Source organism: Strongylocentrotus purpuratus, unplaced genomic scaffold, assembly GCF_000002235.5.
Source record: "Strongylocentrotus purpuratus isolate Spur 01 unplaced genomic scaffold, Spur_5.0 spur5_scaffold_16, whole genome shotgun sequence".
NCBI classification, from domain to species: domain Eukaryota; kingdom Metazoa; phylum Echinodermata; class Echinoidea; order Camarodonta; family Strongylocentrotidae; genus Strongylocentrotus; species Strongylocentrotus purpuratus.
In genome coordinates, this window is record NW_022145601.1 from 34589296 (window position 1) to 34606390 (window position 17095).

The window sequence follows — 17095 nt, forward strand, 5'->3', positions numbered from 1 at the left end:
ACTAACAACCCAAGAACAAACTACTCCAACAGAGCCAGAAACAACTTTGGAAGCCTACCACTTCAGATTATTCTACCACTCCGAAACTAACAACCCCAGAACAAACTACTCCAACAGAGCCGGAAACAACTATGGAGCCTACCACTTCTGATTATTCTACCACTACGAAACTAACAACCCCAGAACAAACTACTCCAACAGAGCCGGAAACAACTATGGAGCCTACCACTTCAGATTATTCTACCACTCCGAAACTAACAAGCCCAGAACAAACTACTCCAACAGAGCCGGAAACAACTATGGAGCCTACCACTTCTGATTATTCTACCACTCTGAAACTAACAACCCCAGAACAAACTACTCCAACAGAGCCGGATACAACTCAGGAGCCTACCACTTCTGATTATTCTACCACTCTGAAACTAACAACCCAGAACAAACTACTCCAACAGAGCCGGAAACAACTCTGGAGCCTACCACTTCTGATTATTCTACCACTCCGAAACTAACAACCCCAAGAACAAACTACTCCAACAGAGCCGGAAACAACTATGGAGCCTACCACTTCTGTTTATTCTACCACTCCGAAACTAACAACCCCAGAAAAAACTACTCCAACAGAGCCGGAAACAACTCTGGAGCCTACCACTTCTGATTATTCTACTACTCCGAAACTAACAACCCCAGAACAAACTACACCAACAGAGCCGAAAACAACTATGAAGCCTACCACTAATGATTATTCTTCCACTCCGAAACTAACAACCCAAGAACAAACTACTCCAACAGAGCCAGAAACAACTTTGGAGCCTACCACTTAATGATTATCCTACCACTCCGAAACTAACAACCCCAGAACAAACTACTCCAACAGAGCCGGAAACAACTCTGGAGCCTACCACTTCTGATTATTCTACCACTCGAAACTAACAACCCCAGAACAAACTACTCCAACAGAGCCGGAAACAACTGTGGAGCCTACCACTTCTGATTATTCTACCACTCCGAAACTAACAACCCCAGAACAAACTACTCCAACAGAGCCGGAAACAACTCTGGAGCCTACCACTTCTGATTATTCTACTACTCCGAAACTAACAACCCCAGAACAAACTACTCCAACAGAGCCGGAAACAACTCTGGAGCCTACCACTTCTGATTATTCTACCACTCCCAAACTAACAACGCCAGAACAAACTACTCCAACAGAGCCGGAAACAACTCTGGAGCCTACCACTTCTGATTATTCTTCCACTCCGAAACTAACAACCCCAGAACAAACTACTCCAACAGAGCCGGAAACAACTCTGGAGCCTACCATTTCTGAATATTCTACCACTCCGATACTAACAACCCCAGAACAAACTACTCCAACAGAGCCGGAAACAACTCTGGAGCCTACCTCTTCTGAATGTCCTACCGATTCGACTACATCAGAAACTTTTCCAACAGAGCCGGAAACAACGCAGGAACCTACCTCTTCTGAATGTCCTACCGATTCGACTACATCAGAAACTTTCCAACAGAGCCGGAAACAACGCAGGAACCTACCTCTTCTGAATGTCCTACCGATTCGACTACATTAGAAACTTTTCCAACAGAGCCGGAAACAACGCAGGAACCCACCTCTTCTGAATGTCCTACCGATTCGACTACATTAGAAACTTTTCCAACAGAGCCGGAAACAACGCAGGAACCTACCTCTTCTGAATGTCTTACCGATTCGACTACATTAGAAACTTTTCCAACAGAGCCGGAAACAACGCAGGAGCCTACCTCTTCTGAATGTCCTACCGATTCGACTACATTAGAATCTTTTCCAACAGAGCCGGAAACAACGCAGGAACCTACCTCTTCTGATTGTCCTACCGATTCGACTACATTAGAAACTTTTCCAACAGAGCCGGACACAACGCAGGAACCTACCTCTTCTGATGTCCTACCGATTCGACTACTCCGAAACTTTTCCAACAGAGCCCACAACGCCCAGAACGATTCGACTACTAGACTTTTTTCCAACAGAGCCGGACACAACGCAGGAGCCTACCACTTCTGAATGTCCTACCGATTCGACTTCATCAGAAAGTTTTCCAACAGAGCCGGACACAACGCAGGAAACTACCTCTTCTGAATGTCCTACCGATTCGACTACATTAGAAACTTTTCCAACAGAGCCGGAAACAACTCTGGAACCTACCTCTTCTGAATGTCCTACCGATTCGACTACATTAGAAACGTTTCCAACAGAGCCGGAAACAACGCTGGAACCTACCTCTTCTGAATGTCCTACCGATTCGACTACATCAGAAACTTTTCCAACAGAGCCGGAAACAACGCAGGAACCTACCTCTTCTGAATGTCCTACCGATTCGACTACATTAGAAACGTTTCCAACAGAGCCGGAAACAACGCAGGAACCTACCTCTTCTGAATGTCCTACCGATTCGACTACATTAGAAACTTTTCCAACAGAGCCGGAAACAACGCAGGAACCTATCACCTTTGATATTCCAACCTCTCCAACCACATCACGAACAAACCCAAACCAAACTACTCCTACAGAGCCGCTAACAACGCATGGGCCTACCACTCCTGATTCTCCCACCACTCCAATTTTATCACAAACAACCACAGAACATACTACTCGTAAGTCCACTTATCTGTTCTGTTTTTATTTTTACTGCTTATTTTTTTCTTGTTGATTTCTGTTATCTGGGGTTTTTTCAGGCAAGGAAACGCTTTATTATCTGTGATCCTTATTGTGTATTTAAAAAAAAAAAAAAGCATATTGTAAATGCCGCTAAATCCATTTGATTGATACAAAATAGTAAAAATTCAAATTTATTTGTTCGAAGCAAACTAATTTTCCTCATGGACAAATGTGTTTGTGCTATTATCATGTATCATATTTAAATAGTATCACATAACCCTTCTTCCTTTTATTAAAAAGTTACATCCCAATTTGTCTTATTTTCTTTCGAATGTAATTTTATTATTCATTATAACATAATACGATTGTGCACTTGTCTCTGCTTAACCCGTTTGTATTTTTGTTTTTGTATTCAGTGAAATCTTATTATTTCTAATGATTACTTACTTAACATGTAGAGTATATTCAATAATGTTTTAACTTTTTTATATTCATTATTTATATTTGTCATATCCCTTTTATAAAGCTGTGTTGTTACCATGTGATGGACTGTGTAATCCATGGAATCAGGACTGCTTGAGTGAAGAATGCGTTTGTAAAGTACCTTCCTCGCCCCCACCGGGGGAAGAATGCCAGGGTTAGTGAAGTGTTCGTTTTCGTTATGCCATATATTCATTAAAATAGATTTAATCTTAGGTTAATCGTCCAAACAGTCGCAGCAGAAATTTGATAGGGCTTACATTAAGTAACGTTATGCATATATATATATATATATATATATATATATATAATGAAATAGTGTTCGTTTAGAGGCGCACATCCGTAAATCAATATTTACTGATGCATATTTGTATACAATTCCTTTTCGTTTTAGATACGAAACAATCAAAACCAATTCAATAGAATTCAACTCCAAAGTTCAAGGATCCATGATGCATAAGCGTGGCAATTATTGTTATAAATTGTTCTCAATTAATCTAGAAAATCAATCCATAAAAGCAAAATCATGTAATTTTGTTGCGCCCCGATTCAAAAGATTAAGATTGCTCGACGAGATCAATATTGGATTAAGTCAGTCGATTTTATTAATATCTTGTGTAGAAGACTATCAAAAATTGCGATCTCGTATAAAGCAATCTTGCATGATACGAAATATTAGTACATGCATTCTGGCTCAAGGCATGGGCACACAGAATATTTGTTTTATGTTTGGGACCGGGGGGGGGGGGAGAATTCAATGAATTATTAACAATTATTGCATTTTCTTTGTCTTGTTTTATTTGTGGAACTGCCCCCTACCCTAGCTCCCGCTGCGTACAGTAATGGTTCAGTGGCAGAGCAATGGCCTCGCAACTGTGAGGCCCCATGATCAAAAACGTGTCGATGTGCCATATTAGTGCCTATTTGTTGGAAATTTATCTTCATTACTGTTATTTATGACTTAATGGCGTAGGTCCCCTAGTTGAGAAGCATAGTAGCATACACATGCTTTAGCAGTCACGCAAAACAAACACTGGCAAATTATTATTCAATAAACTCGGAGAATGTATACTATTATCTAGATCTATTAGGAATAAATCATTGTCAAAATAATTCCATAATTTGGGGTAAAACAAATATATTCGAACTATATGAGCGACAGTGTATTTAGTTAGTTACAGGTTAATATGTCTACATTATAATGGTGAATTAATATTATTTTACGATCTAGATCCGTGTTTCGGTCGGTGTGATCGCAACACCGAGACTTGCAAGGAGACTAGTGCAGGATTTCAATGTCAATGCCGTCCTGGATATTATCTTTCAGGTGACACTTGCGTGGGTAAGTACAAACAAAAGTCATCATTTAATCTTAACCTTGCTTTCGTCGCTTCTCTACATAGTCTCTCGTTTACAACACGTGCAATTTTGCGCAAAACAATAGACACCTGTCCAATTGTCGAATGAAATGCTCTGTGCAACACATTGGCTTTTAAACATTACCCATTTATGGTCTTGAGTAGCTCCATGGTAGCCTTAACAACACGGTTATAATAATTAGGAGAGGAGAAATGCCATAAGCATAAACCAACGATAGCTGAGATATTGTCTGTGGTGAGGGTACAGATAAGAGGGCATATATTGAATATAAATGATTCTGAAAGTGTGATGATCAATAATTCGGACATTTTACAGAACTGTGACTTTTATAAATAATAATTATAATAATATTTGGATATATAGCGCCTTTTCCAAAGGATACAAGGCGCTGTCTCTCAGTCTGTCAACCAGTTAAGACGAGTTGCATAGGCACTTTTTCAGTATGTTTTTTGTTGTATCACAAGAAAGCGTATGATTTCACAGTAGAAAGCACCTTATAATGGGACAAGGAGAAAAAGTGCAGCCTAGTTCGAACTTAATATAAAGGCAGGACAAAAATATCAGAATATGTATTTTTAAACAAAACCAGAATGGGCACCCTTTTTCATTGCTTAATGGACATTTATATTGGTTTAGAAAAACCGGGTGCCCACCCCTGCCAACCTGATATTGGGTATTTTTTTAAATCTTGTTCGGAACTGGATCTAATGCACATCATCAAACAATGGAAGCATTGCATTAAGCCTTTATTAAAGCTCACATCTCCCTCGCTTCATGTATGCAAGCAATAACACCCCCTCTTGGCAAAAAGTACTCCATCTACAAAGTGTATTAATTTATATAAAACCGCTAGTACTACACATAGTTTTCATGATATGATATGATTTTGTTTAATCTCTTCAGAATCATCGACTTTTCTTGCGACCATGGAGATAGAAATGATCAACGGCACGTCAGCAGAGTTCTCCAATGACCTTACGAACAAAGAGAGTGAGAAGTTTATCATGTTGGAATCAGATATATGTAACATGGTAAGAAGATTCGACGACTTCCGGGATTACTTTCTACTGGACAACACTGAACGTCTTAACTTTTTGCAATTCACTCTCAGGAAAAAAAATCACCCACTTAGGGCCCCTTATAACTATACAACACGGAATATACACAGGTATCTTCTTACAACTACCCCGTAAGACAGCTAAACTTGTTTGCTCAAGGGAGGGGGCGGGTGGGTGTTCACTCCCCCCCCCCCCCCCTCCCCGTTGAGCCTACACAAAATAGTAATCCCCCCCCCCCCCAGCTTATTCGGCTGGCTGATTCGCCGCTGAAGATTTTCTCACGAATTGAGCAAAAAACACAAAATAAAAATAGTGCTCCTTAATCAACCAATCCCCCCCCCCCCCTGCTAATACACCGGCTGGCTGATTCGACGCTAAACATTTTCTCATGAATTGGTCTATCCAATGTCAACTTCTCCACTACAGTTATCTCGAGTAGGCAGAAACTGCGGAAGAATCACTTGGCTTAAGAGAGTCAACATGATGAATAAAAGCTTGCCTACAAACTGTTAAAGATAAAGTTGAGTTCTCGACATGCGATTGCATTGTTTAAAGAAACGGTGAGGAATCGACCGGAAAAGGTTGATCATCTAGCATATAACGATTAGTGTGTACTGCAATGTTCTGGAATCATCAAAAATTATAAGAAGTTTGTCCCAGTCTTGGTAAAGTTACACGCACTGTACACAGAAAAATGTATATGGGACTACACGAACAAGTGGCATAAAAAAAATCGTCCTAATTTGTGATCTGTTACAAACCATATTGAGCATATGAAGATATTTAAAGAGCCATGCTTTTCAGGAAACATGTGTTGTCTGATGTTCTACCACACTTGCATAATACATTGATAACGCTCACAAGTTATATTTCACCTCTTCCCAGAACTCATCCTTCTCTCTGAGTTTGGTAGAAGCTTTAACAACAATTTAAATCTCGTAGGTTGATGGCATATACGCTGATACCTTGGCCGACTACTATGGATGCACCGTCATCAAGTTTGATAATGGTAGTATCATCGCTGACATCAATCTCCTATTCGATCCCGAGACCAATGTAACAGAGCACATACTACAAGAGGAACTTGAGAATGAGATAAATAGTACTGGTGGTAACCTGTCTGACGGGTCATCAGTCTTCACTGTGTCTAACTATCAAGTAATACGTAAGTTTAAGATTGATTTGTCTTAGATATCACTAGCTTGCTCCCAAAGAGTTCTACAAGAACAGCGTAAGGTAATGCTGAGGTGTCGCTGCACAATGGTTCGTTCAATCGACTCTCAATCTAAGAATTGAGGCTTCGAATCCCAGCCAGGCATTACCGTCCATTGGCGAGATGAAATAAGCATTTTTGAAAATGGGGCACTTATTACAAAGGAAATGGGGGCACCTCTCAAATAGGAGGGGTACTCTTTAAAGGTGAAAAGAGTATTTATTAGAAGGCGAAGGCGCATATCAAAAACGATATCGGAAGGAATATCAGCCTTTATTAGAAAGGGAAACGGGCACGTGTCAAAATAAAAGGGCATCTTTCAAAATTGAATAAGGTCACTTACCAGAGATGAAAAGGGAGCATTCAGAGGAATATAAAAAATTGTCAAAATAAAAGGGGTACATCTCAGATTTATTAAGAAGGCAATTATAAGAGGTGAAAGAGTTATTATCAGAAGTAGTAAGGGGCACTTCTTGTACCTAATGTACCTAAAACTAGGGAGCACTTACCTGAGATAAATAAGGGCACAAATTTGGCCCAGTCTTCGTAAAGTTGCAAGTACTGCACACAGGAAGGTGTATATGGGACAACGCGACACATGCGCGACACGTGCGTGATATCTATCAGGTCCAAATATATAAATTAGTAGGCGGTTTCTCGGCAAAATTTGTATCATCACGTATTAGTCAAAACATATTATTTCACATGATTGGTAATAAGAGCTTCCGTTTCATTTTTTGAGAGGGGGGGGGGGGCGTTTCCAAAACTGGTCTATACCTTTAAGAGGAGAGGAAGGGGTCATTTATACGAAAGGAAAGGGGACTTTTATTCGAAATTAAAAAGAGGCGAATGGCAAAATAAAAGGAGGTACTTATCAGAGATGAAAAGGGGCACTCAACTGAGATAAAATGGGGAACGTATCAGAAGTGGAAGGGGCACTAATTATTACAAGGGAAAAGGGTACCTGAATTAAAAGTAAAAGGGGGCACCTCTCGGAATTGAATTGAGGTAATTACCATTAGTGAACCTTAGGCGCACCTTTTATAAATAAACAGAGGCACTTATCTGAATTAAAAGGGGCACTTTTCCGATGTACAAAGGGGCACTTCTAGGGTACTTGGAAAAGTTTGGGGGTAAAGTCGATACGCGCACTTTTTTTTTTAGATATTATTATTGGGAACAAATATGCCTAGTCGATCATTGAAAGAACTGCTTAAATGATAAAAGGACATATATGTCAATATTTTACTTTTTGTCTTATTCCACTTATTTGTCTCTCTTCAATAATGATGCCGTGTTTATGTATTAACTTTACTGTGTGTCCTATTCAGCAACGAATGAGTGTGAACTGGAAATTGACGACTGTTCATCTCTTGCAACTTGTACGGATCTTGGATCAAATGGCTATGAGTGTTCATGTAATGATGGCTACACTAACGTAGAAAACTACCCAGTGGGAACGTACTGTCAGCCTGTAACATCCAGTAAGACTTGTAATTATTCTTCTAGGGTTCTTATTATTCGTCAAGTACCCAGTGCGGATTCGAATTTTATTTACTTTGTTTTCCTGTCTTAATATTACTAATGATGTTTCTTTACATTCGATTTAAATGTATGCTATCATGGCTATCAAGGGTTGCTGATTAGGTAAAACATTTTTTGGAAAACATCTGTGTGCGGTGGCGTATCTAGGAATCATGACGAATCATATGCGAGAAAACTAAGCGACCAAGATTTAGAAATTTGTAACATCTTAAACAATATCAAAAAGTAATATGCACACTTATCTTGACTAACGAGCATATGATTTTAAATAACATACCCCTCAGGTTTTCTTGTTTTCTAATTAGCGTTTGTGTATTGCTTTTTAAATGTGGATTTTGTATCATAGATAGAAGAGGAGAAGAACACCACGGATATTAGACCCTGACCCCCAAAAATCGACTTTAAATGTTAATATACTTTCCTGAATTAGCCCTCTCTACTCCTAAAATATATTAGAGTGGACATTTTCTTTAGGTTGGGGGGGGGGGGACATTCAAAGGATCATTTCGTTTAGATTTGATATCAACTCTTAGGAGAGTACTTACGAATGCATCTCACTATAATTTGGAGTGAAATCCACTTTCACAAAGTACTCAGCAACGCATCTCACTACAATTTGGAGCGGAATCCACTCTCAACAGAAGAATGCATCAGACTGTAATTTGGAGTGGAATCCACTCCCGAGGAAGTAAGCCCCTCCCCCCCCCCCCCCCCCTCTCCCCCAAAATGTGCACTTTATATGCTTTTATTACCCTAACTGTAATTCAGTATTTAGTCAACAGAATTATATTTCTTCATTTTCAGATGCTTCATCCACGACAACAGGGACAGCGTTTACCCAAAGTACATTGGGTCAACCAGTAGACAATGATAGTAAGTGCTTTATTCGCATCGCACGTATTATGTAGATTATAATTACATTATCATTTCCATGTGCCTTGACGAAGACAAAGAAAGTCAATCATCATGTCCCTCAGATTTCTTCTGTCGATATTATTATGCGTGCATATGTATTTTATTTCGGAATGGAAAACAGATGATTTAATGACTCGATGATGCTGTCCTTCTAATAACTTGTATATATCAAGGTATCTTTCCAAGCTCAGAAGATAATTGCAACATTTTACACACATCTCTATTCCCCCTCTCTTTCTCTCTTTCTATCCCTCTCTCTCCCTCTCCCCCTCTCTCTCTCCATATTATAGTTGACTGGGAATTCATCGTCATCATTACCGGTGCTTGTTTGGTGTCGATACTTCTCTCAGCTATCGTCATTCTAATAATAGTACAGCGGTACACTAAGCCATCAAGTGAAGGGTCGTTTCGAGATATCGAAGATCGTCTAAGACACTCACCAGGCAATAACTTAGATGAAACAGATCTACATGATGTGGTATGTGCCATGATATCATACTGCTTTATATATTGTTGTAGGGGTAAAATTCACTACAATTTATTGTGAGCCATATCAGGAATTATTAACACAAATATGCCAAATAAGCTCACCATCAACACAATAAAAACGATGAGATAAAACGAGGCAGAGATAACTGTCCAGGACGTTGAGTTTGTGTACATGAAGCAAATGTGCCAAAGACCACAAGATGATATATTTACATATCACTAACAAACCCATTTTTACGCCCCCAAATGTATGGGTGATCATAAGGCAGTGAAATAATGTTAACTAATCTCAATCTTACCGCAGCACCTTCCCTGGCACAAAAATCCTCCGAGTTTGTATGTTTACCAGTCTGCTATTCTAAACGAAATGACAGAATCGGAATCATGATTATCAATCAAGCCATTGATGACGAATCCAATCCGAAACCGTCCGAAGAAAAGTCCGAAGATAACATGACTAGAACCCAAAGCAGTTCGGCAGTTGCAATGCACGTGCTGCTAGACGATCTGTTGCAGGATGTTTAAAGACCCGAAGTGCTGAACAGGTTACCTAAATGTTTATATCATTGACTTACTAACTTTGTCCCAGCCGAGCCTCCCCTACGAAAAATCATGCTCCATTCTGATCTGCCCTGGGCTTGTTTCTCCGCCTCTTATGTGGGTAATCCCACATCGTACCGAGCTTGGTCTCTTCATCTCATTGGAAGCGTCCCAGAGGTCTGCGTGCATCAACATCGTTCTGGTTTGCTTGGTATGGTAGGCGATAAGCGGTCCAGTTCGATCCAGCATCATTTTTACATTTTGAAAAAAGTACTGATGATATAGTGTTTCTCAACTAAATCTGTACCTTTCTAGTTATTCATGTATTTTCTTTTTTGTTGAATTTTTTGTTTAACTTGCTTTATATTTCTCTTTTTTAAATATGTATTAGATATTTTGTCTTTACATTTATTTATGTAAATGTTATATATTGTTATTGTTTAATTTTGTTTTTTATCTGTTTATTCATATGTATTTCAATGTAGGCTACCATGTAGGTACATGCTGAAAACAGCTATGCCAAACTGAAAGCATGTTTTGTAATTACCGTAAATAAACAAACAAACAAACAAATATTGAATCGATGAGTTGCCATTTAGTTACTAACGCTAATATCATTTAAACGTTGATAGCGTAGAAGCGAAAAATCGTTATGATAATTGCTCTAAATGAATTTAGGTAATTACGTATTAATTCAAAGTTTAGGGAATATAATATAAACCCAAACGCATGTTAATATATAAATACAGTCGGATAATCAATTTATGATACGTTTACTGTTAATAGCTGAATTGTTGCCATTTCATGATAAAGATTTTGGTGACGATTACAAAAAAATTGTAATCACCTTACAAGGAATGTTTAGCTTAATAATAACTTTATATACAAATTACATCATTGAAGAAATTAACGAAATATTACGATAAAACATTTGTTCAAATCGTTTCGTACTTTTTTTACATAATGTTATTCAGATTTTTTATTTGTTTAATCTCTCACACCTTTCCTCAGAGAGTTAAGCTGTTTGTATTTGTACGAGGTATTTCAAAATCTGCTTACATACAAAAACATAACAATTGAATTGTTGTTATTTGTAAAGATTTAAAAATACTTCAGACATACAGCATATAGATTGCATATTGAGTCAAAATCAAATAATGTTAAGTAGAATCATATTTTCGTTATCGATGTCATATCCAGCAACTTATACTTTTACATTAACATAGATGTAAAAATCATAAACAGTATAGATTTGATATTTTTCTTAACGCCAAAATAGAATGTATACTCAAATTTCCACCCTGTTGCAGTATTTGCATGTAATTTCAAATGCAATGTTCTAAATACAATGTTTAAATGTTTTGTGTGAACTGTAGAGTTTTGTGAAATAACTTAAGATTGTATTGTTTTGTTATGTTTTTTAAATCAATTTTCCAAACTTAAATGTAAGTAATAAAGTCCAATTACAATTCGCTTATAATTGAAGGCTGTGCTGTCAGAAGCCCGGAAGTACGTTATTTTGGTTCAAAAGATTTCAATTTAACCAACAAAGAATAACAGTTGGTTTATTTTAGTATAATGTATGTAAAATATTGATATAACCAACTACTTGTTTTATAAATAACTGTAGAGAGTGGTAAATGTTGACTTCAGGTCTATTTAAATTATCAAACTAAAAAAAACGTGAAATAGCTTTCTTAATCCTGAATATTTTTTTGTTTTTATTTTTGTTTGGTTTCATTGCGTCAGTGAAAGTATAAACATTTATGTGAACTTGTTTTGATTAATTGATGAATATATTCATTTGTCCTTGCTTGTTTAGGTTTATTTTAATCTGGATTTAACTGTATGCAGTTGGTCTTTTCAATGTGAAATCTGTTTTGTGTTATTGTACATAATTTAATTAGTAGTAAATAACTGAATATTATGTATTGTGTCAATGTTTTTTTGTTTGTTTTTTTGCTGATGAAATGTTTACTATTTACATTGTCACTTGCCTATAGGGCTCCCTTCAAAAGCAGGCATTGCGGATCTGAAATGGACTACCCTGTATTTTAAAGAAGACTGTATAATAAATACAATTTAAAGTTTATTATGTAATATTTGTTTAAGAATACAGTACAAATTATAAATTATCTTTACTTTTTTTTTTTTTTTACATCGAAATTGCTTTCAGTTGTCTAAACAGAAAGAAAGAAATACATTAAAATAGGTTTTTGTCAAAATTTTCATTTATATTCTACGTGCTACAATGTGTTTTTTCCCATCGTGCGTTTCTCTTTTTGTTTTCTTCTTAAAACTGATTTTAATCAATTCGTTGATAGTATGAGACGATTTGAGAATAAAAGTGTGAAGATCACGAATAAGTCTCCAGGACATTTCAAGCGGTTGTTTGAGAGAGAAAAGGGTTTGAAGTTCATTAGGCAATAGGTCAGGTAGTACGAACGATTTATTTGCCCCCCGCCCCCCCCCCCCCTTTGGCCCATCCCTCCCGTTTTCCTTTTCTCCCATCAAAAGACAGAGAGTTTTTCATAATTTTAATACCCAATATCTTGTGTTCCTATTCTGTATAATAATGTTAATCAAAACGCACATATATCGCAAATCCATCACCGAACCAGGTAAATACATTTACTTCCATGAACTTGTTTTTATTTGGAAAACTGTACATTATATAAGACAAAGATTTTTGTTACAATTAGCTTCTCTTTGCCTCGAATGAGGTGTATATTCAATATTTTAAAAAAAAACATAATTTCCCAAACAATTTAGCAGAACAATGGAACGTCAATAATACACATGTTTACAAATAACACTTTAGTTAGCAAATTTGCAGGAAAGTGCTAATTTGTACTTTCCGACATGTATCTATTTTTAGTCTGTGAGTTTTTTTTTTTCTCAAATAAATATATAAAATTCAATTCCATTTTATTACACCCATGCTTATTACGAAAAATAATCATTTTATATAATAGATCAAAAATGCAATCGTCATTATCAAATCGATTTCGATTGGCGAATTAATTGTCTATCTCTTTTTCGAGATTTAGAGCATGTAAAACTTAGTCCTTAAAATACCCAAAGAAGGTATTGTTTACCTTTAAAAATGAAAGCATGAACAACAACATCAGTTTCTAACCAAACTACGAACATAAAATTATTGTCACTCACCTTGCATAAATTGCGAAAGTCATATTCGATGTTACGTACCTTGCTATAAAAATTTAAAATGTAGACGCATAAGGTCTACATATGTCCCCGCTATATACCATTTAAATTGTAAAATATTTTTTTTTTTTTTTTTTTAAATTAACTAAATATTGGTTGGTTTGTTTTTTAAATATTTATTTCAGCTACATGGATATTGATTACAGTCTTGGTCGTTGGAGGCGCTATTAGTCTCATCATGCCGGTGTCACTTATCTGTGTAATCTGGAAGTCAATCACGCACCCTAAAGAAATATTGGTTTTACCAAAGGCTACAAATGAGTAAACTATCTAACCTTAAGACTTATGTCGTGAAATATCTAACTTTAATCGATTAATAATTAAATATTTTCTAGAATTTCTGATCATGTTGCAAATACCGCAAGGAGCTATGTGGCAGATCCAAGAATCTCTTGCATGGGGGGGGGGGGGGTGGAACCATGTCAAAAAATATCTCTCAGATAAGCTTAATAAAGAGAGATAGGGAGAGGATACAGACAGTAATGCACAGAGACAGAGATAAAGACAGAAAGGTAGATAAATAGATAGGTAGGTAGGTGTAGTGAGAGAGAAAGTTTCTCACAAATTAAGGTGCTGTTTTGGTCAAACGTTTTGCCGTTGGCACATAAGGAACACCCAAAAACAAAAAATCGACAGTTGGAAAGTTAGTCCACTCTGTTTTCCTTGACCATTCTAGGTTATTATATCTCTTGAGGTAGTTGGATCATTCACCATTTCCAATTATCAATTGTAAATTTGACTATGCAGAAGAAATACATGAATTTTCTGACATTATATTAAAGTCCGCCTGCAGATTGCTCCGACCTTTACATTGTCAACATATTCGGGTTTCGAATTAGAGTTGCAGTTAAGTCTTAGATTAGGGGTTAGGATTATGGTTGGGTATAGTGATGGGGTCGATGGTAAAAGCTAGGAATTTGGATATTATAGACAATTGACCGCTAAGCAATTCTCAACGGAGTAGGCGTCGAAAGCAGTAGGAATTATTTATGCATAGGGTAGGTGCAGGGAATTGGAGACCGCAGGGCATTGGAGACCACCAAGCTTGAACCCATCGCTGTATGTTCGTGTTGGCTCCAATATTGCTATAGCGCCATTTGTGGCCTTTAACAACACTACTGCATATATCACATTCATTTCGAGGAGTAAAATGTGCTCTTTCCCTGAGAAAATTGGCAAAATTGACCAAGTAACCAATTTTGATCGTAACATTTTGCTCTGATATAAAAACACAATTTTCACTGAATGATGTGGTGTATGCAGATAATAAGTATAAGTACAACAAAAGCATGTTATTTGATGATTGCAAATGATCAAGCTTTATGAAAGCTTCAAAAAACAAAAAAACAGAATTGAAATCGCTCAATGCGCCGTGATTTTATACCATTTTTTTGATATCGCAAAATTACCGAAAAACCTGCCAGAAATGGTCAAATTGGCAAAAATGGCAAAATTCGACAAACTTGACAACTTAATATATCATTTTCTTAGACACAAATAATAAATTAAATTATCAGACACTAAAATATCATCTTTGTGGTAAAAAATACAAAAAAGAAAATTCATATATCTATTACCGTTTTGAAAACAGAAGCAAACAAAATAAGTCATTTTTGCCATTTTTGCGAATCTGCAGATATGTAAAAATTGTGAAAATAGCGATGTCCGTCTAATTAATATGCGCATATGTAATCAAATCAAAACCTAACATGATACATCAGTGAAACATATGTATATCAGACAGGTATGGAAATATTTTTTTTTTTGAAGAAAAAAAATATTATGAATATTCATCAAATATGCAAATTAGGTCATTTCAGCTAATTATATATATAGGAATTTCAAACTGTTCATTTTTGGGGCATTTTTTAAAATCATATATTTATAGATCATATTTACACCAAATAATAACATTAAATTCCAAATATTTTTGCAATGCCAATAAAATATGGCGATGGAAATTACTTGGATCACCGTTATAGCTATTTCCTCATATGTTTCACAAATTTTTCAGAAAAACCGAACAAATAAACAGAATTGGCAGACTTTCAGCTACATCACAGTATAGTTTCTTTTAAACAAATGTCAGATTTGAGGATTTATGACGATTTTCCGAGAAACCCTTCAATTCAACAGGCCATAACATTATACAGGAACTGAATTTTAGAGAAAAACAAAATTTGGTGACCCCAATATAGTTGTGGCTACCTTGAGTGTAAATAACAAATTGATTCAATGAGTGAAACCTATAAGGATATTGCATTTTTGTAGGGGAGTTTTATACATTGAAGTGCATTTTCACCACGCAGAATAACAGTAAATGGGCGATCAGCGGGCCATGTCATACATGGCTGAAAAGACAATATTATAATTAATAATTTAACATATTTTACACATGCCTATAACAATGAAACTACACAGAATTGTAGTTAAAGGTATGCTTGAAAGATATGTGAAATAAAAATTTAAAAATATTGTTCATTTTTTTTTTAATAAATTTACGAAAATTGCTATTTCTACCAACTGACTGATGTTTGTGTGTGTGTATGTGCATGGGGCAGACTGTGTGCACAGGCAGTGTGATCACCCTAGTACTAGCAGAAGATATACAAGAGCAGGGGAAGGTAAACGGCTCATGAAAGTGAGAGTGATAAAGCGAATGGAGTAGAGAGAGAGAGAGAGGATGAGAGAAAATGGGAGGTACAAAGAGAGAAAGGAGAGAGGGGGAGATAGAGAGAGATAGAGAGAGCAGGGAATGGAATGATCATAATTAAATAAACATATTATTCCTAAGTACGTGTGTAAATACATTAATGGAAATTAAGAGAGTCAAACTTCGGCGAGACAACAATAATCACCATACAAGTACATGCTAGAAGAGAGAAAAGGTAAGGTTAAAAGATAAAAAGAAGGAGAGAAGTTTGAAGAGAGAGAAAGAGGTAGAGAGATAGATGGGGATCGTTTGTTGTGAATGTCGAGTATGCCGAGGACAGTCGGCTCGGTGTAAAAATGTCAGAGGTAAAAATGTCAGAGGAAAAAATGTCAGAGGAAAAAATGTCAGAGGTAAAAATGTCAGAGGTAAAAATGTCAGAGGTAAAAATGTCAGAGGAAAAAATGTCAGAGGAAAAAATGTCAGAGGTAAAAATGTCAGAGGTAAAAATGTCAGAGGTAAAAATGTCAGAGGATGTCAGAGGTAAAAATGTCAGAGGTAAAAATGTCAGAGGTAAAAATGTCAGAGGTAAAAATGTCAGAGGTAAAAATGTCAGAGGTAAAAATGTCAGAGGTATAAATGTTAGAGGTATAAAATAAAAACAAAATCATGTGGCAAGTTTGTTATGGTTACACCCGGGCCATATATTAGGCTTATCGAAAAAGAACAGCGAGGGATATTCTGCAGTCGTTATTTCACCGCTGCTTTATTTTCTACTTTCCCAGTTAACATTTATTTACCTTTCGGTCCCAAATTGTGACTTTTTGCCCGATTATTGCCGAAGGAAGACGAGGGGGGGGGGGGGGTATTCTTCTTCTGGGGCACGGTGACCCGGCTGCTCTCCCCTTCCTCTTATATTATGCTTTGCTATATATCCTTCTGAACAG

At 36.7% G+C, this 17095-nt stretch overlaps 1 long non-coding RNA gene across 1 annotated transcript; it reads left to right on the forward strand.

Annotated features, from left to right (window-relative positions):
- Nucleotides 1-9130: 9130 nt before the first annotated feature.
- On the forward strand, nt 9131-10118 carry LOC115924792. The gene is made up of 3 exons (XR_004064442.1): nt 9131-9199; nt 9532-9719; nt 10035-10118. It is a non-coding gene; the product is annotated as an uncharacterized LOC115924792 (long non-coding RNA).
- Nucleotides 10119-17095: the final 6977 nt, after the last annotated feature.